The 27,416-nt window shown below is 34.7% G+C and overlaps 1 long non-coding RNA gene across 1 annotated transcript; it reads right to left on the bottom strand.

Moving 5' to 3' along the window:
• Positions 1 to 1,496: 1,496 nt before the first annotated feature.
• Positions 1,497 to 26,397, bottom strand: LOC123548356 (uncharacterized). The gene is made up of 3 exons (XR_008371468.1): positions 26,130 to 26,397; positions 7,929 to 11,168; positions 1,497 to 6,910 (listed from the first exon to the last, which is right to left on the bottom strand). It is a non-coding gene; the product is annotated as an uncharacterized LOC123548356 (long non-coding RNA).
• Positions 26,398 to 27,416: the final 1,019 nt, after the last annotated feature.

Below are 27,416 nucleotides of genomic sequence, written 5' to 3'. Positions count from 1 at the left end.
ACTGAGATACAACATCAAACTTCTGTGGAATCTCTAAAGATCTGTATTTAAAGTGTTTACAGCCAGTGCAAAACTGAAAGAAGGTCGGTCTTGGATATGGATAACTTGTCTGATGAAGTAATGAAAAACTATGAATATTTCATTTGCAAAATGTATGGCCAAGATGCTGTAAGTACTGACAGTGCTCAAAATGTTATGCTTGGCAGGTCTGCAAGTCCTGAACACATACTCCCAACCAATGATGCCCTGGTATTGAACCAATCAACTGTTCTCAAATTCAGGCCTGCCTGCACCTTCAGACATGGGATGGAAGGTGACAGATGACACACTTAAGCCAGTTCTTATTACCCGTGATCCAATTCCTCAAGCTTGTATCGAGTTCATTGCTTGCAAGTGTACATCTCGATGTAGGACCCTCAGATGTAAATGTAAAAAGACTGGACACTTATGCACAGATAAGAATTATGTATATAGGATAAAAGCATTACCAGCTGTATGAACTCGATGCAGTAAATTAACATAAAATGGGACTGTGAAAGCAAATATTTCAATCTATATCATTTTGAAATAATTATATGATCAACAGTTTATGGCTTTATCTTCTGTCCTGTAAATTGATTCCAAATATAAAATTAGTGTACTGTATTCAGCAATAGCTTTGCAATTTTAACCAACTTGAATTATTTAATAATCATCTTTTGGGCGAAATGGTCAAGATAGAGTGGGTTTTCAAATGTTTTTTTTTTCTCCTAAAGGAACACATATTTAGATTAAAAGTTATTTATATTTGAAAAAGTGTTGTTAATTCAATCTGTTACTATGTTACACATAACTTTGAAAAAGAACTCCACATATTTTTGGATAATTGGCGATTATTGCGATACTATTACATATTTATATTAGAAATGTCTTAATTTGGCGGCCATTTTGTTTTCCACCATTTTGACCTACTAAAAATCATTTGTCAGATGGCCAACATATATTTTTGAATTCAGCATACCCAAATTATACTAAAAAAGTATATGTGACCAAATACTAACAAAATGCCTGTACCTCTCACAATTATTGAAATCTGGACTCGACTATAAGAACCAGACGAAAAATAGGAGGTGCGCAAGTTTATATCATGATTAAGACTCACGCAAAGTTTCATCAATTTATATGAAATACTTTTTGAGATAGGCGTGTCACGACTTGAAAATGTGCATTTTTAAACAGGGGGCGTAGCCAGATGAAAAATAGGAGGTGCGCAAGTTTATATCATGATAAAGACTGATGCAAGGTTTCATTAATTTATATACAATACTTTCTGAGCTAGGCGCATCACCATTTTGTTTCGGACGGACAGATGCACGGAAAAGACCAAATCTATATGGTCCCACCATTCAAAGTGAGGGCAAAAAACATTCGAACAGTCCTATAACGTTATAATGGAGAGGCAATATCAAAGCAAAATGTTATATAGCAACCACATAGTATAAAAGAGAAAACGAGAAAACAGTGTAGTATATATTTATTCATAAGTAGTGACTGTATGCATATGATATACTAACTATTTTTACACATGATTCATCAACAAGCTGATAATATGCAATATATATTTAAGGCATGCAAGGTAAGGCTTCAAAAACAACAAAACATTACAATATATTCAAAGTACAAAATCCTGTAGAAAATTCTGTACAAGTACAGTAAATATTTGATTAAGTTTGTTCAAGAGAGGTAATGTAATGTGCCACACCCACCTATCCCAAGTGGCACCGGCTTAATCAGTGAAATTTTGTATAAAGTAAAGACATTCATCAATTTCCGATCCACATGCAAATCGGACTTCTCCAGTTGTTTCGGAAAGCCATGTGCTCGAATAATTTATGCTGACTGGCATACACATTTAGGTAAATTGCCCATTGTAATTCATTATGGTTAGACAAAAAGATCAGAAATTTCAACAATATTGAGTGCTAGTAAGGAAGCCACAAGTTATATTATTTTATTCTTATATAGAAAGGCAATAATTAATAATACTGATTTTGACACACCTTAAAACTAGATGTTTCCGGCTATATGTCAAATTAACTTTAGAAATACATCTTTACTTATATAAAGGTTTTATTAATATACTCAGTATTGTTACATTTTCTGGTTTTTGAGATCATGAAGTTCATGCAACATTAAATTTTGTATAATACAGTTCCGCTGTAAGCGGTGCTAGGGGACGAGAGGTGTTGCACGTTCCATTGTTTTTTTTTATTAATAAATTCAATCAAACAATCTTAATTTATCTTCTATGCTTCTGAAGAACTTTCAATTGCAAGTAATTTTAAACAATTGTAAGTACGAAATTATTTATTCTTTGTTATAGTCTCAATTACATACAATACAATAATACACAAAACAGAAATATGTACATGTCAAACATATGTATGTAACCATTCTGATTTAGAAATATTAGAGACTTTTATATTTCTCTCATTTCACATATCTCATAGGTAAAACCATCGTTCATAATAATGTTATATATTACAAATATATATTACAGATTAAACCTAAGGAGCAGTTGCTAATCTATCAGTAAAATAAAGTCAAAATAATTTGGATAAAACACTGAATTTCAAAATAAGCACTATTGCGCATATAAGAAACAGTTTAGAAAATCAAATATCACCCTCGATCAGATCTGATGAACTAATTAGCAACAACTTCTTAGAAGTATATGAAATGAATACATAGCTTAAAGAGAGGAAAAGGCATTATTTACAAATATATAAAAGACGTCGTCTTAAAATACTGTAGCAGGTTTTGGCACAATTTCTAATCATGAATTGGTTTGTGAATAGAAATACTAATTGATCTAAATTAGACATAGAAAGAAAGTCATAGTTTACACTTACAGCTTTATCAAATAATGACTGTCTTAAATCATCATACAGATAACAATCAAGCATGGCATGACTCTCGTCTTCAACATTGTCACAAAACGGACATTTCCGGTCAAGTACTTCTAGACCTTCATAACGTCCGGTTTCGATATGTAAAGGTGCGACACCACATCGAAATTACTAAATGCAGCACGATGATACGGCGACATGATAAATTGGCAATAAGATTCCGTACTAAAATCGTCTTTAAAGAGGCGATAAGTACGCAATTTATTCCTGCCTCGACCAGAAAGACCCGTGACTCTGTTCAAGGACTGGAACCAATCTACCTTAAATTTGTCATATAATATATTCACAATTTTATTTAACAAAGTTTGTTTCGGTACTGTAGACTCGATATCAACATATTACTGTAAACCGTTTGTATTAAACATATTGTTGACAATAAAATACCAATTTTTACACGATCTACATGCTAAAGACTTAGCCCATAGTGCAACACGTTTATTCATTCTATGATAATGCATGGTTGATAGTCGTGCCCAATACAAAAAATGGACTTCCATTGCCGGATTTCTGGAGGTACCCATCCCATTTCACCCGAGACTGCAACATTTGGAGTATATCTACCGACCCCCAAAAAGAATCTAATCGCCCGATAATGAACCGCGTTAATGCACGAGTAAGAACGGTAACCCCATATGACAGCTCCATAACTAATAGAAGGCCAGACAGAACTATCGTACATTCTTGTAAAAACATCAAACAGAAGCTCACCAATTGATTTACATTTCGCAGTCAGCAGAGCAAGTGCACGGCTTGCACACTGAGCTATAACCTTCGTCGTAATATTATAATCTAGATGTTCATGAAGAACCAAACCAAGATACAAATATCTATCAACAACCATTAATGTATCATTACCACATGTAAATTGCATCGATGTTTTACAAACAGATACAGGGCGAAAGTGCACAATCTTACTTTTGTTACAATTTATGCACATATCATTTATACTACACCAATCATTAAGTGCATTTAACAGAAGTTGTAGATCTTGTTCATTTTGTGCTAACAATACAATATCATCAGCATACAATAAAACACAAACTTTTTCATTTCCAAATTCTACACCTTTATCAAGTGATTTCAAACATAATGCCAGATCATTTATGAACATGTTAAATAATAAAGGTGATAAGATACATCCCTGTCGTAAACCTGACTTAACAGGGAACAACTCAGTATGTAACATATTAACTTTAACAGAAGATGAGACAGATGTATACAAAGATTGTACAGCCGTTAATATTTTTCCTTTAACACCAACATTAAACATTTTCTTCCAAAGCATATCACGATTATTATAATCATAGGTTTTCTTAAAATCTATTAAACACAAAATGTAGATTGTTTTTTCTTCTTCCTGGTATTAATGATGCTTGTTAGTGTAGAAATATGATCGATGGTACGTCTCTTTCTGCGAAACCCGTTTTGTTCATCAACAATTATATTGTTATCTTCTATCTTCGGCCCATTTTCTTAATCTCTCGTTTAAAATGGAACAATGCAATTTATAAGCAGAACAAGATAAAGATATACCTCTATATATGATAAAGGGTTTCTAGGGTCTAAACTAGCTGATTTATAAATAGGGTTAATAATACATCTTCCCCATATAGAGGGCACAGTGCCATTATTAAAACAAACATTAAATAAAGCATGTAAAACATAACCAATGTATCATTTTGCGATGACTCCGTAGGAATTTCATCTATTCCATTAGCCTTGCCACGTTTTGCACCTTCAAAAGCATTCTTTACTTCAAAAACAGATATATCATTATTATAACTAAGGCTAGCATCGTCTGTATTGGTAAAACTATAATCTCTATTACAATCTAAGTTGGGATTGTAAAACAGAGAACTAAATAAACTCCGAATTCCATTTAAATAAAACATCATTACCATCTGAGGACAGAGAGCCGTCATCTAATGAACCTCGTTTGGAATATTCTTTTTTATTAGTTTTACCGATACCAATTTTGCCAATCGACTTCCAAATCCGAGATTGGTCAACATTACATTCGTCCAACAAATTCTTTTGAAGGTCATACCAATGACGACGCTTTGCCTTTTGTACCTCAGTATTAAATTGTTTGCGAATAAGACACGGTGAAGCAACTGTGTTTTATGCAAAATATATACAAAAACTCTGAAATGTGTAAATAATGAAACAAGTTTTTGATGACACCAAGCACGAATAAGTTATATATTTATATCTCAATTATACAAGTTGTCCATATAATATTGTTTAATGATTTTGATTTTTGAAGAAGAAAAAATACAAAAGTAATTATAACTTCTTAATATTTCACTCCTGATTAGTCTCCAAACAGCTCCTAAAACAATACAAGTATCTGTCGGTATGTTGCCACTTCTGGTTCAGTTGGCAAACTATCTCATTAAACCAGAAGCGGTACATTATAACCTAGCATTTGATTTGGTATGCCGTATGAACTTTTGGTTAAAGCAAGTTTTGACTGAATATGTCAAACATATCAAAGTTTCTACTTCAACAAATGATAAATGTCACACGAAAGCTTTCTTTATTATATATACGTCTCAGCTTATCATATTTGGAAAGTTAGTTACTAGAACAATTGCGGAACTTATTTATATCAAATAGCCATTACCATGATAATTAAATATCTAGCATTTCTTGAATTTCTTAAAAAAAATAACTAAAATAAAAGTGGTCTAGGTAAAAAGTAGTTATTTTGACCCCAAAAATATATCATGAATGTTGTGTTTGAATACATTCTTTCGAAAAAGAAAACACACACACAGGAACTAAATTATAGCTAGGTATTAACCTTACAAGTTAGTATATGGTTTTGTTCTTGAAGATATTTCAAAAATTTTATGAAATAGGGATGATCTTTTTTTCGAAATCTTTCATAGCTATACCGTGAATGGAATATTTTTAAATTGAATACATTCAAACGTAATTATGACAAAACACTTTGCAACTAGGAACAAGTTTTCTTTAAATTTCAACAAAGTACAATGTACATTATAGAAACATCTTCTTCATACATTAGGAATAAAGTAAACAACTGCAAACAGTCACACCAAACAAACAATCAATCAAACAGAGAATAATGGTAAAACAATCAGAATATGATCCTGTATATAAAAAATCATAAAATCTTCGATGAAAATTGTGATAAACTTTAACAATTGCCATATTAGGAAAATCTTCTTTTTTTCTAAAAAATTAGTGTGTTTTTTGTTGTTGTTTTTTTTCCGACATTTTTGACACGTTTGTACGAAAACAGACGTTTGAGACAAAAAAGAGCAATTAAAAATTCATTTTAGGAAATCTGTATATATATATATCCTTTCCGCACCTGTAACGTAATAAAACGTATAAGCGTCTGATGGCTCTTTCACGCTTCCGTAGAATTAACATTTATTATAAGAAATTCATTTTGATAATAGTTTTGAAATGTTTAGGTCTGCAGCACTTCAATATACTGACACTTTTAGGCAACATCAAAAAGGACCTTCTTAGTGATTTGACGAAGTTCCAAAAATTTCAAGGTACCCTAGCTCCGTTTCGGACCCCTGTGGAATTTGTGTTTATTCCGAGTTGAGATGAAAAGCTGACATATCGTGCTGAAGCCCGGGTATTTTCAAATCGTTAGAAAATGCTGAAAATTGACTCCCCATTAGCAAAATTTTAAGAAGTCCACGGGCATACATTTTGAAGTGGTGACCCCTGCACGTGACCTCTTACTACCGACGAATGCAAAGGCGACTTTCATTTTCAAGTTTAATTCGTCTTCTTTCATTGTATTTACTTCCGGAAATAGCTGGCAGTCGAATGACGTCTTTTCTGTGTTGTCAAAAAAACAAACATATGCCTGGCGACATTGCATAAAAATGTGCCCGGTGTCCTAATGATATGAGAGCCATGGTTTCTGCTCCGACCGAAGAGAAATTGTTTAGCAAAACTATTCAAATGTTCTGTAAGAAATGACAAAACTGTTATTTAGTCATCAACTTCAGAATGTTTAAATACAACAAGTGTTTATAATGTTGAAAGTTGTGTTTCCTGCAAACATTTGGCGCAATGTTTTATTGATCATAAACTTGAAACAATTCTACCTCTGACATGGCAAACAAGTAAAACAATTATCAAAGTGTCTGTATGTAAAGCTGGTTCTTCTAAGTTGTAAGTTGTATCGATCTGGGAACTAAGCCTTTCTTTTTTAGCGGACTTACACTGTGTAAAGAAGCAAATTTACCAAATGCTTACCAATGTCTTGAAGTAAATACAGCTCGCGCAAAACCACAATCTTACAGATTCAACAAAAGTCAATTTTGTCTAGGCTATTCAGAGCCTGTGAAGGGATTTTAAACTAATAATTGATAGCACATGACTGTATGGATATGATTTTTTACTATCATAAATATACTAGTAGAATATCATAGAATTAATCAATCTTGTAAGTATATATTTTTCATCATGTTAGTACTTGGGGAACAAAACTAGAGGAGTGTTATAACAGTTATAATGAGAAAAAATACAATGAAAGTATTGCTTTTGAGTACTAATACGAGTATCTAAGAGTGAATTTCTTACGCTTAAGAGATCTATGCCTGGCCAATGACATTAATTTCACCAAGAAGAAAGAGTTGTTTTCCCATTGCCACATTTACATTTGAGTTTAAATATCACATTCATTGCCAAACTTGTTTTTATTTCTCCCTTGTACTGGCAATGTAGATAAAAATAAATCCTAATTAACTCTTACCTGTATCCAACATTACTATAATTATATTAGATAATAATATACTCGACAAAAAAAGTTCTACAACAAAACATGTTTTATGCTGTAACTTATTTATTACTTAACGTACAAGTATAATTCATATATCAAATAAAAGTAAAAGTCAATCTTAACAATATACTGAAAACAGAATGAAAATTGAATTACCGGTTTCGGCAAATTTTATGTTCAAAGTCACATAGGGTACGTACCTGATCAAAAGATGCAAAATTGCTGAGTGAATTTCAATAGTGCGTGTATCCACCATTTTGTGCATTGCATTCAAGCAGACGACTCCTAATTGAAAACACAAGCCGGCGGATTTTCCGTTGTGGAATGAGAGCCCACTCCTGTTGCAGAACGTTGGGCAGGTCGGCAAGTCTTGTCTGTCTTGTAATTCTTTTATTTACACCACGCCCAAGAATGTCCCACAAGGGTTCAATGCATGCCAAATCTGGTGATATTGGTGGCCACTGCATCTGCTGAACTCCATGTTGGTTCAGAAATCATCAACGATTCAGGCACGATGTGGTCTGGCATTGTCGTCCTGAAAAAAAAATGCAATATCACCAGAAAATCCGCCGGCTTGTGTTTTCAATGAGGAGTCGTCTGCTTGTATGCAATGCACAAAATGGTGGATACACGCACTATTGAAATTCACTCAGCAATTGTGCAACTTTTGATCAGGTACCCTATGTAACTTTGAACATGAAATTTGCCGAAACCGGTAATTTAATTTTCATTCTGTTTTCAGTATTTTGTTAAGACTGACTTGTACATTTATTTGATATATGAATTATACTTGTACGTTAAGTAATAAATAAGTTACAGCATAAAACATGTTTTGTTGCAGAACTTTTTTTTGTCGAGTATACATTTTTGAAAAAAAAACAAGAAGAAAACCCATATAAAATTTAAAAAAAAAAACTGCAAAAAATCAAACAGCTAAAATCTGTTATATGTTAACGACTTAAACGCACATATTTAAGTAAAATAAAAGCAGAAAAAATCTGTAATGGAAAAAAAGCCACTATAGTAGAAACTCTAAATCTAGATTTCCCTTATCTCAAAATTCCGGCTATCTCGAGGACATTTTGAAGTTCCGTCTAGCATAGGCGTAGGAGCAGGGGGGGGGGGGGGGCAGCGGGGGCCAGGCCCCCCCCCCCAAAGCTAGGAAAGGGGGGCCAAACTGTAGTAGTTTGCCCCCCCCCCCCCCCAATATTTTAGCAAAGAGATATAACTTGTAGTCTAACATTTACTTAGCATCATATAGTTCTTTTCAACCTGATTTCTGATTTGCATTTGGCCTTCCCTTGTATTCTGACTTGTCTCTTTCCGTAGTGTCAGTACTGAAATATGTACGCGCCACGCCAAGGATTGTTTGATTACATTTTATAACAATGATATATCAATGAGCGCAATCGCTACAGTTCCTGTTTGAGCGTCTGCAAAATCTATGTAGGCCTAACTATTAAGCCTGTTTACGCATGTAAACGTTATGTATTTTTTTGTTTTTCATTGTCCATTCAAGGGAAATGATATTTCCATAACTTTATATCACAATTAGACAAATGCAGTGCTAATTGATTGTATGTCCAGGGCTTCAACAGAAGAATGTAAAAAAATGGCACACTTAATTAGAACAATACATAAAATGACTGATTAAGACAGTTCAGTGCCTAGTCATATGTGTATCATCAAAATAACTCAATGATTGCTAAAACATAGAGGCTTGAGGGGGCCTATGGCCCATTTGGCCCCAGAGGCTTTGTCATGAATAATGCAACGGGGATATCTTGCCGCCCATTTGGCCCCTGTACAAGGCTTTGAGGCTTTGTCATGAATAATGCACCAGGGATACCTTGCTGCCTGCCCCCCCCCCCCCGGCCGGCCGAAAAGGTTTGCCCCCCCCCCCCCCCCCCCAAAGTTAAACTCGCTCCTACGCCCATGATTGTATACATTTCCTAACTATTTTAACTACTTTTAGATTACCTTTTTGTAACCAGGAATCTTCTCTTTCGTTTAGGTAAGTATATAAAGGTTCAGCACAGAACATTCTATTATTTCACAAATTTTACTCTCTTAGACTTATTTTGCGCCATATCTATATTTTCAATTGCAACTTTTGAACATATCATAGATTGTAGTTTTTTTCTTCTTTCATTTTGAAAATATATTTTGGCCGTTCAATGAAAAAAGCCTGCATAACGACAAAAAAATCAAAATTAAAATAACAAAATATTAATAAAGAATATTCCTTTTTCCTTTTAAACTTGAAAATTTGAGGAAGTCACTACATTTTAAATGCTTTTAAGTAAGCCACATGTGGCGTTGTGGAATGTGAGGTCAAGAACATCCTAAAAGCATTTGACGTAGACGCGCATAGCACACATTTTTGGCAAAATAATCATGTATGTTTTGTTGCAACAGGACACTTTTAGCCCCCCGTGGTGTATTGGTGTTTTTTAATTTCGGCTGTCATAACATCTGTTTGTAAAACATAGAGGCTTGAGGGGGCCTATGGCCCATTTGGCCCCAGAGGCTTTGTCATGAATAATGCAACGGGGATACCTTGCCGCCCATTTGGCCCCTGTACAAGGCTTTGAGGCTTTGTCATGAATAATGCACCAGGGATACCTTGCTGCCTGCCCCCCCCCCCCCCCCCCCCCCCCGCCGGCCGAAAAGGTTTGCCCTCCCCCCCCCCCAAAGTTAAACTCGCTCCTACGCCCATGTCTAGTTAGCATGTTAACAAAATATAACTTTATGTTTGATATCGGTTATCTCGGAATAAATGCACTAGATTTTATAAAATAATTAAGTATTTTTTGCATCATTTAACTATTCTTTTTATGCGTTTTTTTTTTCTTTTTTCTTTTTTTTTTTTTCTTTTTTTATTGCCTTTTGTACCATTCAAGTAGCTATTTGCAATGTTTTTGTTTCTGCGACGTAGTCAAAAACAGCCTTTGCAAACTGCTGACAATTACTGCTTAAAACGTTATACTCCTTTTTCAGCTCTTGTGAATCATGCAGCCACTTTATCAAATCAAAGATTCCGCGTCTCCCATTATCAGTCGCAACCAGTGTCATTCCACGCACTCGATTAGACTGCCTGTACCTTTTTAGCACAGCATCAAGATATTGGCTTCTTTGGATCGTAATTCCTGATGAGTTCTTTTCAATTGACCAATAAGAACGTTGTGTTTCAAATATTACGTACATATGATGTAGAACGTAATCAGTTATCTGCACTGCACTGAGCCGATGTTTGTAGGCATGTACCCTTGTTATCTTTTCCTCTTTATAAACACGTGATGACAGATCATCAATTAGATATTCATGATCAATTTCGTAGTTTTTACCAGCGTATGTTCTGTCAGCCTCACTGTCAAAGTAAATCTTGTACGTCCAATCTTTGCCGAACTTAGCATTACTACTACTGGCCATTTCTGCTCCTACAATATCAAAAATAGGTTTAAAGAAAATCAGATATGATTGGCAAATTTACTGTATGTTTTATTGCTTTCGATAGCTTGACAGTGATGTTAAATGATAATATGACGTTTTCTGAGAAAGTGTGAGTTTTTGTTGTTTTAGATCCATTGTAACAATCTTTCAGTTAGTGGTGAATAGTTGAATATATCAACTAGATCAACTATTAAATTATGAGATTGAAAAGAAATAAAATTCCTGACTCCAACACAGCTTGATGGTTAACAAGCAGTGCTTGTCACTAAAATTCAACTTTTTGCATATAGGTTCGAATCTGACATTTTTCATTTCTGTTTCAATTTTGCACTTTATTTTTAGATTGCTTTTTAGTATGGTTTATAGTCTAGACAGCTTAACTAAGACATCAACGAAACATTCCTTGCATAATTGTGAGAATACCTTTTTCTTCTACTCTGCATCGTTTACAAAACGTAGGTCCACAGAATAAAAAGAAACAACGGTGCACTTAAATTGTTCTTAATGACTTTGACACAAACATATTTCAAAAGACAATAAACTAAAAAATGATAGTTGTTATATTAAACATTCAAGCCACTGCTAAAGTATATACGTCATCACGTGAAATAAGACCTGACGTCTCTCCGTCAAACAAATACATGTACGTACATTCTGTTTGGAATCGTCTAACGTTGCACATTCCATTAATCATAAAGGAACTGTTATAATTCCCACAGATAATTGCTGTTATATTTACAGTTCAGAGATACTACGAAGTTAGATTTTATCTAGACTGGTGCCCGTGTTTACTCTCTACGTTCCATAAACGGCTGTTTGGAGAGAATGATTCTCGATATACAGTCGGGTACCAGGCTAGATTTTATCAAGTGTGATATGAAATTTATTTAGATACACTGTTCGCACATACCTATTTTGACATAAGTAATATTTGATCTAAATTTTTAGGTGAAGAGCATGTCACTGTAGAATTGTATACGAAGTCATTGGTTGCATGAGATTTATTTTATATGAATAGTGTTACCTTTTATCTTCGAAACCATGTTATATTAATAACACAGTATATAAGAGAGAAGATTTAAATCATGTAATAATTTCTCATATCTTTTATAAGAATAGAAATTCTGTACCGTTTGAAGCATAATTATTATATAGTTTAGGTTCAGTTAGGTTTGTCACCTCTCGTACAATTTTTTTTTTCATAATAATTATCAGTAGAGCTTAACTACTGTTAGATTGTATCAATTTGCATGTCAGATAAGCAATTATGTCTAAATGTGTGTGCTAACATTGTATTAAAATGACATCAGCATAATTATTGTTTCGTTTCTAGTCTGTTTGTTTCATGAGTTATGCTGGTTGATACTGGTTCTAAATTTATTTCTTTATTTTGGTGACTTTGGGGCTAATAGGTTCTGATATCTGTGTATAATGTTCATTTGGTATGACAGTGTATGGGTTTGTCACATCACATAAATGTGTGCATTTAATTGCTGCTTTTTTTTTTTTTTTGATAAGTCTTTAAATGTGAGTATTGTTTTATATAATAACTGTTTAGTTTTGATTTACTCATGATAAATGCTTCTGCTGGCCAAGCATTAGTATTAAATACCAGCGCAATTGGTTCTTCATATACGTGCGAATGAGACTGGAGATTCAATATAGTATACGTCAGGGCGGACTAAGGACATATGAGCCGTGCCATGAGAAAACCAACATAGTGGCTTTGCGACCAGCATGGATCCAGACTAGCCTGCGCATCCGCGCAGTCTGGTCAGGATCCATGCTGTTCGCTTTCAGAGCCTATAGCAATTAGAGAAACTGTTAGTGAACAGCATGGATCCTGACGAGACTGCGCGGATGCGCAGGCTGGTCTGGATCCATGCTGGTCGCCAACCCACTATGTTGGTTTTCTCATGGCGCGGCTCATGTGATCATAATGAAACACCCAAAACAAAACGTATACAGTTACATGAAATGTATCAAAAAACCCAGATGCCAAGCAACTTCAGATACTACATATCCAGTGTCGGAGAATAAAGGTCATATATTATTTGGTTTGCGTTCTTAAGTGTCATGTGGCAGCTAAAAGTACCCACCTGTACTTGGACTTAGCTTAACTCTTTTAAAAGAACTCCAGTTAAGCCGATGCTAGGCGTATTGCACACTTCTTTGCCTCTTAACATCTAATGAACATACTCAATCGGACCTGTTTTTTATTATTATTATTATTCCAAACAACATGATAGGACTGGCTTCACTTTACAATTTTTTTATATATTTGAGCATCACCCACGTTTGGCTAGTGGTGCCTTCTTTTTAATCGAACTTAATAAAAGAGAAAAAGTTGAAACCCACAGGTTGCCCAACACGACAAAAATGAAAGTGTTGCAGGCCCGGTCCTTAAACGTTAGTGGAAATGCTTGCCGATAAATTAGATGCAAAGGAATCATAACTGCATAAGCGACCAGGTGTCGATTACCGTGTATCGTGACGTGGAGCTCGAATGCAAGGACAACGCCGTAAAAAGCGAGATATGGCCTCCATGTAAGGGTAGTAATGCTTGATGTGAGTGAATGGGTTTAAGTATAAATGGAATATTTGAAGAAAGTTGTCTTCTTATTGAAGACCAACCCAATCCCTGATCTTCCAATATATTATGTTGAGAAAAAGAATTGTGATAGCTATTATATTAATCTTCTTTTAGCATTTGAGCCGCGCCATGAGAAAATCAACATAGTGGGTTTGCGACCAGCATAAATCCAGACCAGCCTGCGCATCCGCGCAGTCTCGTCAGGATCCATGCTGTTCGCTAACAGTTTCTCTAATTGCAATAGACTTTGAAAGCGAACAGCATGGATCCTGACCAGACTGCGCCAGACTATGTTGGTTTTCTCATGGCGCGGCTCATTTACAAGTCCCCACGGTAAACCTTGTAATTCCGTTTCCCGTTTCGGAGAAGATAAAAACAACAAAAGAAGTAACTGAAAAGGTCTGGTGTATTTGTGAAAAGTCAGGGGAAAATTCCAACATCATCAGTGAAGACTCTACAAAAGCGAAACCGTTAAATGTAGCACCATCGTGTAATGTTACAACCAACATTAAGTGTCGCAAGCTTGGCGTTAATTGTCGCAACCACCGCTAGATATCACAAGAATATCTGCCCCTATATGTCGTACCTTTAACTCTAAAAGTCGCAATAATTTGTCCGCCGTTATATGTCGTTTCTTCAACGCGTAATGTCGCACAGAAAAAAGGAAGAAATAATAAGGTAAGATTAACAGTCTTTAAAACTTAGATATCACCTTCAATATTTTTGAATCCGAGATAAGATTAGGCGAGTGAGTGCATGTGTGCATGCATTAGAATGCATTGTGTGGATTACAATGGTGCCGCGCCATACTTAGTTATTGGTTTGATATCTACAAGTAGGAGCCTCTCTTATACTCTCCACAGTACTAAAACTATTTTAAGTCTAAACTTGAGGAGTCCTGTTTAGCTCATGTTATATTTCTGTCGCGCGTAGTGTCGCCCATCGTATCGTTTGTCGATCGTCGTGTCTCGCGCCGTTTAATTCTGTTGCGCGTTGTATCGCTAGTCGTGCTTCGACCTAGAGGAGTAGACGGTCAACACACAACACGGAGCACAACAATGCGACACGACGCTCGACACACGAAGCGATGTCGCTTTTTCTTTTCGTGCATCGTGTCGTATTGTCGTTAAGAAAGTTCTTGCTCTGCGCAATTGTCCGTATTCATTAACGTTCAACGTCAGAATATAGACATGGGCTTTAAATATATAAACGTATCCTTTCTGATAAAATGTATCACAGTTGCCTGATGTAGAGAATCATGTTTTCACAAAAATTTCATTAAAATTGTATAAAATCAAAAAATACATTTTAGCAATACTTAAATTCAAATCTTATGTTTTAAATTTCAAATGTAGACGAACATGGGTTCTGAACAATCGCTAAATCCCTTTATTTAAGTTGAGAAACACGTTACATGTCTTTAAGTACGGAAGTATGTTTAGGACACACACAAATTTGTTTAGATCAAATTATCAAAAGCGATCGACATAATATGTCCACATAAGGATCGAACCCTAATATGTTGAACGAAAATCAATCTCAAATTGCGAGTAACGCGAACAAGACCGTTGAAATACTAGAAATAATGTCAGAACCTTAAACTAATTCCAACATAAAGTTTCATTGATGACTCTTTAGTTACTTATGCAATACAGGAAAAAGGTCCTCAAAAGAAATCCAAACCAAACTCAAATATAAGGTGAAATTTAACAGCAGCTTCCTTTATATTTTAATTAATCAAAGCAATGATAATTTATTTAAAATAAAATTAATTAAACGAAATATTAGTGTCATTTCTTCATTCATATGCATGTATTTCATAACAAATAGTTAAAGAAGCATTTTATAAATTATTGCAGTAACCGTTTATGAATTTCAAGCAAATACTGATGTTTTCAAGTATCCCACCCATCTGGAGAAACATTGTGGATATATTTCTGTTTTACGAATCCCATATGTATGTTTTTTTCGTGTTTCTGCCTTTGATAATACAGTAATTATATATGTCCAAATCTTTAAATCTAAGTTCTAGAATCCTGTTCATATTTTGTATGTATATATGTTAAATGTGTGTTACGTAATTGTAAAGCGCAATAGAATATTTTATAATTTTTGCGCTATATAAATGCCATGTATTTGTATTTGTATTTGATATACACATTTATGGTGTTCAGCCCGTTTTAACTTCACTGCAGACGGAGTTTATTTTAGAAATATGTTTCTGTGATTCATCTCCTAATATACTACTTATTCCACGCCAAAACTGCACCATTCTTGATTATAACGCCTATGCATATAAAGTGGTGCATACGAGAGATTTAAATCTGTCCGTGTCACGTATCATATACCCGCAGGCAATTACGTAAATTGTGTTCCTGTGTTTTGTACCAGTGCAGCTGTAGGAAACAAATGATTTCCTATTAGTTTGCCATGGGTTCTATTTCTTTGTTACAATTTCACAGTTAAAGTCATAAAGGAACTATCCAGCTTTAATGTCGGAGGAAGATCATATGTGCCCCTCCGATCTTTTTCAGGTACGAGCGGGCACTTTGATACAATCTTTAATTTTAAGTTTCTTCATTTTGCCTCTCAAAATCACATCATCATCCTCCATGCCCGTAAAATTCTCCTCATTCTACCATCCCCATACCAACACATTAACCCCCTTCACCTAAAAAATAAGCATTTCTTGGTATTGTGTCTTACATTCCTGTGTCATCATTCCCCACCCCTACCCAATACCCACAAGCACACTGTGTCCTTTCCAACCCGTATTCATTTAGTGGAAATTTAAAAAGCTGTGAAGCTCATGTGAGCGATCAAGGGTCATCATAGCTTTCTTGTTTCTATATGGACCAGCAATTAGTAAAATTCTAATCATTTGTACTTACATGTTACGTCTGCTGCCCTCGAAAAAGTGTACAAGCAATGTCCGTCGGGCTTAACACAACAATATTTTGCTATTGAAGATTAAAGTTTATTACTCGAAATAATTTTTTTAAAGAGCTCAATGAATTGTTAATAAATGTCTTAGTTTTGAATAGACAGTGCGGCATTTAGTGTTGGTGTTGCGACATAACACGGTGGACAAATTCTTGCGACTTTTAGCGTTAAAGGTGCGGCATTTAGCGGCAGATGATTTTGCGACATTTTGCGGTGGTAGGGGCATTTAACATCAACCTTGCGACATAAACGGTGTGTCAGGATTCGAGGGAGGCGTTACCAACTGTTAACTAGGTAGTTTGCGCCGCCCGACTATGGCTAATCTTTACCTTGGAAACTAGCACTTTATTGTTTTCTTATTAATTTTTTTGGGTGTGTACTTTTTCATAGTTTTTATGTATATTTTTCACTGTATTTACATTATATACTTACTGTAAGTATGGTGACGTACTATTTACACCTAGATCAAACACACACCAAAAACATTCTTTCCACAATATAATTAAATTTGCACCTCTTTTTGGAAAGCTTTATCGCATATACGCAGGCATATTATGTTGAAAAAAAATACCGCAGGTATTTCAAAAGATAAAAGGTAAGGGTAGATTTCCCAAGGCACGGCCAGCACAAGCTTTAACCAAGAACCATTCAAAACCAAACAATAAGTCTCGAAATGTATGTTCGACACAATTCACAACCAAACTGCAGAAAATCAATTTATACACCTCTAAAACTCAAAGGAACCCATCAATAGAAAAATTCAAAAAAGCAACCAACTTATATACATTAAATTCACAAAAGAACCAATAATTCCAACCGCCAACAAAGTATCAACTTGAAAACAAAACCACAATTAAATAACCAAACAACAGGAATATTCGACGAACAAATCAACAATTACATTTGTGTATGTAAAATGAAATGTACGCCAACAATCTCCAACAAACATATCAAGAAACACCTTTATTTCAATAATCGAGCCACCAATTGTCTCTAACTAACTTTAAAACTGCATGAATAACATGTCACTTCTTTCTATTGCTAAAGCGCGAACAAAACTGAACTGAAAATTATATAAAATTCCAGCGTATCTTTTAACAACTCTAGTCTATAATGTAGCAACATGTAAATACAGATAAACATTTTCTCTCTGCTGTTAAAGCTAGTATACAGTATATTATTTACAACAGATGGTTTAGCTGCGTTTTGCAACAAGCAACAAAATTGATAGCTCCCCCACCACTCAAGAATACACTCAGTGTTTCCAAAATACAAAGAATAATGCAACATGAACCCCTCAGGTATCAAGTCTACTCAGGTGACCTGCACGGACGTTATCGGTGCATTTGACAGCCTCGTTTCGGAACTTGTAGTTCTTCAAGAACAACGCCCATCTCCTAATGCGACCGATTTCAACTTAACATTTTTAATGTAGGCAAAAGCTGCGTGATAAGATTGCAGTTTAAACTGTTGTCCATACAAGTACTTGTGGAATTTTTTAATACCGACAACCATAGCTAGGCTCCCTCCCTTTTACTGAGTAGTTCTTCTCCCTTCTCAAAAGCTTCTTGCTTGCATATGCAATAGGAAACAACCCGTCATCGAACCTTTGGAGAAGCGCTGCTCCAACCCCGGTATCCTAAGCAAAGCACTGCAAAACAAATTGTTTGGACAAGTCTGGCAAACGTAATATCGGCGCACCAATCAATAACTGCTTCAGTGTCCTGAATGCGACTTCATGGTCTGGCCTACAGAATATTTTGTTGATCTTTCTTTGTAAGGTCTGTCAAAGGGGAGGCGATCTCTGCAAACAACCCTATGAATTTTCTATGGTGTCCCGCAAAACCAAGGAATGACCTAAGCAGCATTATAGTTTCAGGTTTCTAGGCATTACATATCTTTTCCAACTTATCTTCTCCCATTTGCATTATGCCATCACCTAAACGAAATATTACCATACCCAATCATACATTTTGATAGCTTTACTGTCAGTTGTGCCTCCTATATTCTGGTGAATACATTTCTCAGCATCATCAATACGTGTCTCTCGCAGGTTAGGGTATCGTGGACATGGTTATCTGGATCTTTTATTCCAGCCAAGAACTTTCTCATCATTCGATTGTTGCCCCAGAATTAACCATTCCAAACGGCATTTTTCTAAATTGGTAACTACCTTCTGGAGAATGCTGACACATGCCTTTCTTCTGTTAGTATCCACCAATAACCTTTAGAAAGATCGATTTAAACGTCTGACGTCTATTCAAAAGCGGTTTGTATTATCTTTCTGCTTCACAAGAACAACTGGCGAGTTATAATCTGAGCTTTCCGGTTCTATGACTCCCGCCTCTAACATATTCTTAACTTCATTTTCGACGCCCGTTCTCTTTGCATAAGGTATAGTGTATTACACGTATCGGTGTCTCGTCAGTCAACTCACTCAATCGTATGTTTTTCGAGGTCAGTTGTACCGGGTAAATCAGTGAATATACCTTCAAATTCTTCAAGCAGAGCATACACTTCTGCATTCTGCTCTCTCGACAACTGCTCATTTCCACAGACATCTTCATATGTCTCTGTACCACTGATATTTATTAAGTTCAGTAGACTCTTATCGTGAACTATACCAGTTTTGGTTTCATTTTCTGCTTCTATAACTGCTACACTTGCACAGACCATATCATCTCTCATTTCTTCAAAAAGTGTATGCGGTAAAATCTTTATAATCAAATTTGTTCACAACTTCCTCTACTTAAAGTGGACCCTTCCACTGCAACATGAGTTTGTTGTGAGATGTAGGCAAGATAACTAAAACTTTGTCTCCTTGCTCAAGACGTCGCGCCCTTGCCTTATCGTCATAGTGATACTTGTATTCTACTTGTGTATTGCTGAGGCTCTCCTTTGCAATTATGCACGTCTCCTCTAATCTGTTCTGTAGATCTAGCACGTATACATATGTGTTCCTTGCTTCTGAGACTTCCATTTATGTCTAAAGTTCTTTCAATGCCTGCACTGGACCTCTAACAGTTCTACCATATAACAATTCAAATGGCGAAAATCCTGTACTGGAATTTGGAACTTCTCTTTACGCGAACGATACCTTTTGAACTCTACCCTTTGGTACTGTTTTCTGGCAAATATCGTATAAACGACATAACCTTGTGACATCGCCTGGCCAATGAAAGCTTGACTGTATTCTCAACTTCTTTAACTACAGGTACTTTAACAGGATTGATAGGCTTCTTCTCCTTCTCTGCCTGAGCCCTTGTGACTACAGCAGCTACATTTGTGTCCTTGCTTCTACCTTATAGGCATCACGACCAACCCATTTTTCATCTGATTTATCTAGCACGGAACTTATGTTGCCTAAAACCAAATCACAAGTAACGGTTTCTAAAACCATGATTTCTATTTCACCCTTCAAGTATGGTGTGTCAATTCTTACATTTGCCATATGTACTAATCTTCCACGTCCATCTATTGTTATCATTACGCTTTTTTTTTTTTCAACATTTCATCTTTTTTAACAAACTTCTTTCTAACAATTGCTAACACACACCCACTGTTTCTAAGTACTTTAACTTCTTGGTCTCCGAGATAATCTTGCATCAAATCTAGCTGTCTTTCACATTCTAAGGATTTAATAGTAAAGCTACTACTGTCAAACTGGTCTGATCACACCCAAAATTGAGTTATTCCAAGAGCTTGTGCTCATATACATTGCCATTAAATTTGATTTAAATTGTTATGAAAATGTTCAAGCTAGAGCATTAAAAATGTCAAATATTGCAATTTTTTATATAACAGGGACAGATAACTCTGGACTTACTAGTCTGATAATGCCCGAAATCTAGCTCTTGCAAGACCTTATGGCCGTACACATTGTCTATAAGTTTATTCAAGATTTCTTTAAAAAAACATTCGAACTTGACCTAAAGATCTCCAAGATTAACATTCTGACTAAGTTTCATGAAGATAAAATCATAATTGTGGCCTCTAGAGTGTTAACAAGCTTTTCTTTTGATTTGACCTAGTGACCTAGTTTTTCACCCCACCTGACCCAGATTTAAACTTGACCTATAGATCATCAAGATTAATATTCTGACCAAGTTTCATTAAGATAGGGTCATAAATGTGGCCTATACAGTGTAAACTAGCTTTTCCTTTGATTTGACCTGGTGACCTAGTTTTTGATCCTATATGACCCAGATTCAAACTGGACCTTGAGATTATTAAGATTAACATTCTGACCAAGTTTCAAGAAGATACAGTCATTAATACAGCCAAATTGTGACCTCTAGAGTGTTAGCAAGCTTTTCCTTTGATTTAACCTGGTGACCTAGTTTTTGACCCTAGATAACCCAATATCAAACTCGTCCAAGATTTTATTGAAGGTAACATTCTCACCAAGTTTCATTAAGATTGGGCTAAAATGTTACCTCTAGTGTGTTAACAAGTTTTTCCTTTGATTTGACCTGGTGGCTTAGTTTATAACTCCAGATGACCCAATATCGAACTCGTCCAAGATTTTATTGAGGGTAATTTCTGACTAAGTTTCATTAAGATTGGGCTAAAATTGTGACCTCTAGAGTGTTAACAAGCTTTTCCTTTAATTTGACCTGGTGACCTAGTTTTTGACCCCAGATGACCCAATATCGAACTCGTCCAAGATTTTATTGAGGGTAACATTCTGACTAAGTTTCATTAAGATTGGGCCAAAATTGTGACCTCTAGAGTGTTAACAGTCAAATTGTTGACGACGGACGACGGACACAGGGCGATCACAAAAGCTCACCTTTGAGCACTTCGTGCTCAGGTGAGCTAAAAAAAAGGATACAGTTGTAAAAAATGGGAAATATTGCCATTTTTACTATATCAGGGGCACATTACTCTTGATGTACTGGTCGGATCATCCCCATAATGCAACACATTCCAAATTATGTAGCCATGCATATTGTTTTTTTTTTACTTTGGTGAAGATTGTTTTAGTAATATTCATGCTAGAATGTTAACAATGCTATATAATTCATGCTTAACTTTAAAAAAGTGGGTGGGGTAATATTACATCTGTTTTTTATGATGAAATGTTCATGTAAATGGTTTGGAACTATTCTGTTATTTAAAATTATGTTTTGCACATGTGTTCATATTATTTAGGTGTTTTTTGTTGTTGTTTTTTCATGAAAATATTTGTAGTTATAGCTTATTTGCCAGCCAACCCCAATATTCTAAAATGTTGGTACTTTCATGATAAAATACAGAATATCTCTCTTATATGTTCGGTGACCCCCAATTTTTTCCCCTTATTTTGAAGCAATTTTGAGACACAATAAATACAAAAAATATTTCAAAAGTCTTAATTGTAGAAATAAAGTTATGCTATCTTTAGACTGATACAAGTACTGGTCTCATGGGGGAAAAGTGGGTGGGGTAATTATACTGCCTTGTGAAAATGAATCACAGTATTATGTGAAAATCATTAAAATTTCATACTGACTTCAGAGCATATTCAAACTGAATTGTTGGAAATACAATTATTTTACAACTGATAAAGATTGTTTGTGTTTTGAAATGTACCCCCATTTTTTCCAGGTTTTTCAAATTTCACTTTTGTCTTGACAGTGTGTGTAGAAAATGGCCGATATAATGAAAAGGAGTTCGGTGACCTACCCTTTTTTTTTTTGCTTTTATATGCAATATATACTTAAGATCTTCAAACATGCAAAGTATGAAAAAATTCTTAATTGTAGAACAAATTGGCCTGAAACGTATCCAACATCCTTAAAGGCAAAAGAAAAACGAACGCATATATTGGCGTGTAGAATGGGGATAATAAGCCAGCTACTCGCTAGGTGGCGCTAGTGAAATAATGGGTAAACAATGCTGACCCAGATTCTTATCTCACTACACTTTGCAATGGATTCTGAGGAGAAATAAAAATATTTTGGATGGAAAGTCGTACAATGACAGAGAGAATTAATAAAAAGAGGGGCATCAATCAAAGGCAGAAAGGAAAATTTGTTAACAAGGTATGTTTTTATGTTGTTATAATTAAATAAATCTCAGACAAATAGTATTATTCCATTTAAACCTTGAGAAACCAGTACACAGAGGCAATGTCTTACATGTAGGCCATGGTGTGCATTGCAAGTTTTATTGGTGCTATCTTTATTGCATCTCATTATTTGTAGATTTAGTGTTGCTTATACAAAGCAATAATACTGGAGAGTAGCCCTTTGGATTACATTTTACAGGTTAATGACTTATGCTAGCACTATATCTTGTTTGAGGAATTTATGGTGTCTATCTTTTTCTTACTTTCAGACTTGAAGCATATGACAGAAATCAAGACTTCATGGGTGAACCTATTCTCCTACCAGAACCTCTGGATCCAGACTGGCACACTGAAGAGTTTCGTCAACTGCAAGCAGACCATCGGATCCACTTCCCTAAATTGTGAAGCAATATGAAAAAAACAGCAATTAAGAAATTTGAAAAGCAAACGGGATATAGTGTCAACAACTGCGGTTAATTCATATGTAGAGAAAGTCCATATTAGACATTTGCAGTACAATATGCTGTTCAGTCTATGAAATTCTACGATGCATTTGATAAATAATTGTATGTAGTTGAAATAAATATATAACAGCCCGGCATCAATAGTTCATATTCCTTGGTATTTCTGCGCAAAACGATAATAGTTATGCAAGTTTACCAACAATACATCTGTGGAATTTACTCAAATTAGCTATGTTGAAGCACACAAATGTAATCCTTGACCCAAGATTAAGTTTTGTTTTTGGCAAGTCAGATCTTAATATTTTGAAACAATATCATGTTTACTAGGTTGCCACAGTTTTGTCTTATTCCCAGGAACTGCTTTCTTTACTGCTACTCTCCATAAATCCTTTAAATGTTGTTCTTTTGGAAAATGAGTTCCTCCATAACCCTTACATAGTGGTACACAACAATACTGAACCATAATCAAATTCTTATAAGTTTCATCTATGAACTAATCAAAAGTCCTTTAAATAAATGTATTTAAGTATTTCTTTGATTATTTTCTAAGATTTTATTTTATTCTGGGTCAAATACCTAGGAAATTGCAAATTAATTAGTGTTTAGGGTCAAATACCTAGGAAATTACAAATTAATTAGTGTTTATATGCAGAATCACTACTACATTCTATAGTAAATCTAAGGTCAGGCGAGATAATGTTTACCCTTTATTTCACCAGCGCCCTCTGTGGAGATAACCAGAGGTAACTCTGTTCTTATTATCCCCATTTACTTGTATGAGCGCCGCTAAAATGATATATTGATCTAGAACGCACTAGTAAATAATCTTGATAAATACTTCAGGTGGTGTTTAATCAATATGAAAAACTTATACATACATACATACATACATTCAAAGGGCAATTATTTTGCTGAAAACAGACATATTTTGGATAAAAGGTTTGGGAAGTAGTAGTTCATTCTTAGGTGGCAATATGTCTCTGTAATTCATTACGCAGCCACAACTGATTTGCTTTTGATTCGTAAAACATGGCAGTTTCTAAAAGTTTACATAACAGATCTAAGCATTGACCCTGTTAGCCTGAACGTTACCTTTTACATTTGATAGCTTATTTGGCAGCGAAATAATGCTAGTTTAATATCGTGTATTGTCTAGCAGACAATGTCTTCCAACGGATTATGCTTTTCATTTCTCAGTAACAGTTTATTTTCGCACAAGTTCATTTCTTCCTCTTTTATAGCATCATTATACTTTACGTGATTTTGATTTGTAACTAGAATATTTAACAACACAGAAAAATTATATGTTATTTTCCATAAAGTTTATGGGAGATTGACGTTGAAAATCCAGTAAACTGGAATTGCCGAACTATGCATTTTTTCCACATCTATCTACTACTAAGCATATGCAACTTTTTGCTTATGATCAGTTTTATGAAAGTTTCATTTAAAATATAAAAAAAAAATATTATTCTACCACATGCAAAACAAACTCTATTAACGCATCAATTAACCGGAACGCAATCACTAACGTCAGGATTCTGTAACAGTTTTCGACGTCATTGACGTAACTTTGGCATTTTTGAATTTTCTGTTGACAGCGAAAGGGTTAAACTAAAAATCTCCACTTTATAGTAATCAAGTCCTGTTGCCTCAACGGCCTCAGTAGGCAAGTGGTAGAGGGCCTACCACCTCAGTGGGAGATGTGGGTTCAGTCTCTGGCCATGTCAAGTGATAAAAGTTATTAAACCCGTTTGTTTATAAGTAATCACTCATTAATAAGCATTTGGAACTATTTTGTTCTGCATTTTGCAGTGCTGTTTACTATTAACATCTATACTTTAGATATTTCACATTTAGCAAGTGGCAAATAGCATGATGATTGAATAAGCAGAAAAACTGATGGACACAAAGACAATGAAAAATATTTAAGTTCGAATAATTTATTAAAGTTAACAGAATTTTTTTATAAGTTGACAACAGTTTTATTCATTTATAAATAAATATGGCATTTCATAATTTGATCTAAAATATTGGTTGAACATTTTAAGTACAATGTTTTTTATATCTTTCCAAAAAATATCAGATAATCTTAACTCTATGCTATTGATAAAATTTTTATTACTAGTAATACACTAATTGCGGTAATTAATATGTGAATCACAAAACAATGTATACTTACGGCTGCATATCTGATTCCCATAAACATATGCCCGATAACATAAAATTGTCACACGTAGTGTATAACAACATATGGCTGTGTTTACCTAATCCCATATTTGGTAAAGAAAACACATGCAATATGACGTAGTATCTTCAATTGTGTGTTTGATTGGTTCAAAAGTGACAGATTAATTATAATATTGAAAATACACTGCCATATCTTTGTACAAACATACAATTTGGATATATCCCAAAACTGTACATGTTGTTTATGAACATTTCTCAACGCTTCATTTCGTCTTAATAAATGAATAAATCCACTGCCCCCAATTACACACTCGTGTTCGTGGGAAAGTTCACGCGGCTCCTTGGATGTTTGGCCGCTTATGTCTTAAAACTTTCGGCTCAGCTGAGAAAAATCTCAAGACTTGAGAAAACGTTTAGTGAAAGCCAACATGAGAAATTTCTCAGCTGAGACAATTCTCAGACAGTTCTGAGAAAATCTTAAGCTGAGAATTTTCTCACTGAGAACGTTAGTGAAAGCGGGGCCAGTACAATACTTACGGACTAGGCCTATATATGCACAAATGATGTATTTATCTATTAATATCTGTACATATTGCCAATAAAATTTGTTTAAATTACACACTAACTTGAAAGGAATATTAAAACAAACAATTATATTTTAGTCGAACTTATCTTATTTTAAGAATTAGTGTTTATTAAATCTTACCTTTGAATTGCAAGTAGTTTCTTCGTGCCGGGCGAGGAAGTAAATGATTTTGTGGAAACTGAAACTGCCGATTACGTAATATGTCTGCATTGCGCATGTCAAATGTGTATTTCCAGAAACAGGAAACAGAACTTGTCCTTGAATTTCAGTTGAATGCGAAAGTAAATGATGAAGATAATTTGTTACTTGAAATAAACAGTTTGGCATTTGTCATGTCATTGCTCATTTGCAATTGATCATAAACATTTTAAAGCTGTTCATTAAATGTTCATAGCATATGGTTTTAAACTTAATAAATGAGTTGACGAATGACTGGTTATACATGTAGTTAAATTAAGCTATATATATTTATTGTTTGACAGACAGAGTGTTATAATGTAAATACCCTAGAATACGATTTGTGACCCCATCCCAACACCCTGCTTACACCTCCGACAAAAACTTGGAAAAAATTTTGGCTTTATTTGATTACTAGCTAGCTTTATTTGATTACTTGCTAGATCAGTCACCTGCTTGATCTTAATGTATAAGATTTAAGAAACTTATGAATATAAGACTTCATGAGCAGCCTTTGGAATAACGAGGTTCAGATCAGAAGCATATGTTTGAATGACTGTGTTTCAATGACTTTTTTTGTTTTTGAGCAACATTTTAAGAAGATTTTAACAAGAAGTTTACTTTTTATTTGATGACAACGTTTCAACTGCAATCATTTTCCTAGTAGTGCTTATATGTTAATTACTATAACACTTCATTTGTTTGCAGAAATGATCGAACAGCTTATAAACAGTGAAAACAAAGCAATATTAGTAAAATTCACTTTGTTTTGTAAAAAGAATTATAATTCCAACCTGTAAGTGATCAGCATAGGTTGTCAGACTTTCTTCCTGTACTGATATTGAGTGAATAATCATCAATTTGAAACCTTTCCGCCTAATACTAGCTTACATACATCATGGCTTTTCATGATTCCAAAGGCTTATGAAGTACTCATACATAACTTTCTCGAAAAATTCTTAATGAAAAAGGTATAAATTTGCGAAAAGTAAGAGTTATGAAACCTGACGTGTTATGTCATCTCTGATGCCAAAGATGTGTGTAGAATTTTAAACATTTAGTCAAGTAGTTTCAAAGAAACATGATTATATGCGAAACTTGCACAACATTTCTGAGTTATAAAAGGAATAACTATGACAGATTAAACGTAAGAGTTTCATACTTGCTCTGTGAGGTCATCTCATTATATCAAAGATATGTATGGAGTTTCAAGGCACTTAGCCGATTAGT

The sequence above is a fragment of the Mercenaria mercenaria genome, chromosome 6 (assembly GCF_021730395.1).
Source record: "Mercenaria mercenaria strain notata chromosome 6, MADL_Memer_1, whole genome shotgun sequence".
Taxonomy (NCBI): domain Eukaryota; kingdom Metazoa; phylum Mollusca; class Bivalvia; order Venerida; family Veneridae; genus Mercenaria; species Mercenaria mercenaria.
The sequence above is the reverse complement of the archived record's forward strand: the minus strand, read 5'-3'. Positions and strand labels throughout refer to the sequence as shown.